Source organism: Dasypus novemcinctus, chromosome 1 (genome assembly GCF_030445035.2).
Source record: "Dasypus novemcinctus isolate mDasNov1 chromosome 1, mDasNov1.1.hap2, whole genome shotgun sequence".
NCBI lineage: Eukaryota > Metazoa > Chordata > Mammalia > Cingulata > Dasypodidae > Dasypus > Dasypus novemcinctus.
In genome coordinates, this window is record NC_080673.1 from 117264661 (window position 1) to 117267103 (window position 2443).

At 37.8% G+C, this 2443-nt stretch overlaps 1 pseudogene; it reads right to left on the minus strand.

Annotated features, from left to right (window-relative positions):
• Positions 1-389: 389 nt before the first annotated feature.
• Positions 390-1715, minus strand: LOC101430029 (TATA box-binding protein-associated factor RNA polymerase I subunit A pseudogene; annotated as a pseudogene).
• Positions 1716-2443: the final 728 nt, after the last annotated feature.

The window sequence follows — 2443 nt, forward strand, 5'->3', positions numbered from 1 at the left end:
CATTTTACATTTGTCAAACCTAAGAAACCAACATTAATACTATTAATTAAACTTTACAATTTATTTGGTTTTCATTAGTTTTTCCACTAATGTCCCCTCTTTTTTAAAATTTTTTATTTAATTTTATTCCAGAATCCAATGAGGTACCATATTGCATTTGGTCATCATGCCTTCCCAGTCTTCTCCAATCAGTGACAATTTCTCACAATTCCTTATTTTTCATGACCTGGACAGTTTTGTGGAGTATGGGTCAGGTATTTTGTAGACTATTCTTCAATTTGACTTCATTTGGTGTTTTTGGAAAGAATACCATAGAAGTGAAGTCCTTCCCATCACATCATTTCAGGAGTACATGCAGTCAACAGAAACTTATCCCTATTGATGTTAAATTAACACTCGGGGTTTGCCAGATTTTTCCATTGTAAAGCTACTATTTCTCCATTTCCAAACTCTAGCTCTGGCTGTGGAAACAAGGCACTAGATCCAGTCACACTCAAGGGGGAGAGGACATATGGGGAATTAAGTTTCACCTTCTGGAAGGGGGAATATTTACATATATTACTTGGAATTCATCTCTAAGATGAATTTATTTGTTTTTGCATTTGTTCACTCACATGTACCAGCGTGAACTTATGTGTATTTACTTTACACTTTGGGTTATAATCCAGCACCAGGTTATTTATTTTATTCCTTAAATCATTCCAGCTTTGGCCATTGGGAGCTCTTTTAGATTGGCTCCTGTGTCCTCTTTATTTTTATTTTTGCAAAATAAGTGAATTCTATAACATATATATAGTATCTCAATAAAGTTCATTTTCAAAAAATATATATATCAATATAGAAATCCAAAGGGTTGCTGAAATACCGATCATCTCCGGTTAGTTTCACCTGTAGGGAGAGGTTGGGCGGCTGCCTGGAGCCTGCCGTGTATGCTCTTTCCATTGTTTATTCCAGTGTGCTGTACATTGGTTGTGGTATTCAGTGCAAGTTGGAAAGCACTGATCTAAGAATGTTTTAAAGTAGATCTTCAACCCTGTCCAAATTTGAACTAGAAATTCTATACTTGAACCACACTTAAACATTTTCTCTTCTGGTACCTGTTCTCTCTTTAGAAAGTTGCATAAATAGATATGGGCATTTATATTTGCTGGGAATTTTTCATCATATGAATAATTGGTGAGTATCTCTGGGGCTCTACCATGATCTCCACAGAATTCCAGCTTCTCTCCATAAGTCTTCACAAAAGAGTCTCAAACTGAAGGAATTTGAATCAATGCACAAAGATTTATAGATGTCTTCCAGCTGTGGTTGAACATATCCTGGGTTGCTGTGCTGTAAGCTTGTCCTCATTAAGTGTAAACAATTCCATCTTCCTTTTAGAACAAGTATAATGCTGAAAAAGGGCTTCAGAACAAGATTGATTAATATTTCCTGGAAAGATGACTTTTCACTGTATCTCCACGTCTCTGTCTGGCTTAGATTTCTGTTTGCATTCTCAAGCATTCCATGATGCAGAAGATATAATGCATATTTTAAGAAGATTGTTGAATAATCCATGACACCATTTTTTCCATCTGGTCAGCGAAGGTACTGGAAGTCTCAATGTTGCTTTTGGGGTGATAATACAGATTTTCACTTCTTGACTTCCAAATACTCGCAGGAGTATCCTGCCTTTTGCTGAATATGACTCTTCCAAGGTCTGCAAATAACTGCATGTGTTCTGCAGCTTGCTCCCACTGGTGTTTCAGCAGAGCTTGTAGGATAATACCTAAAGAAGCGTGTATCTGAGCAAAATCCTTTTTGCTTCCAGGCACCACAGTTTCTGTTTGCTTTCAAAATGAAGGCAAATATGTCCCCCTACCAGAGAGGCAGGCATCTCCCCCTATCATCCTCTGCCACGGGCCTTGCCAATTCTTCAGTGAAATCACTCATATCTAGTCCAAACTGCTGGGAACTTGAGACCCCTCTGTATTGTTAAGCTCGGTGTCCTTTTGATGTGGTCCTCTCTTTTTGTTTTGATCTTTCTGGTACAATAAATTCTTCTAGATTCATAATTGTTTTACCCCAGTCCTCGCATCTGCATTTCTCCAAAGAGCCCTGGTTCCTATTATTGGACAACGGTATTTGGATGGATTTCTATGGTGAATTATAGCCTAGGTGACTTGGGCAGGTAGAGCTCAGACAGTTTTCACAGTAATGATCAGTAGCATGCTCCAAAGTCTAGGAATTTTTTAAGAAACCTCCCTACTGAGGAATTCAATGAAAATTCTATCAATAGCATTTACAGATTTATAGGATTGAACAATACTCAGAATACTCAAAATCATAGAAATTTTAAATAGAGTGGACCAGGATTTATCAAGCCAATGGCACGTTGAATCTCTATGATTCATAGCTGGGAGGCACTGCAATGGAAGTCAGTGGACTCAGAACAGCCTGCATA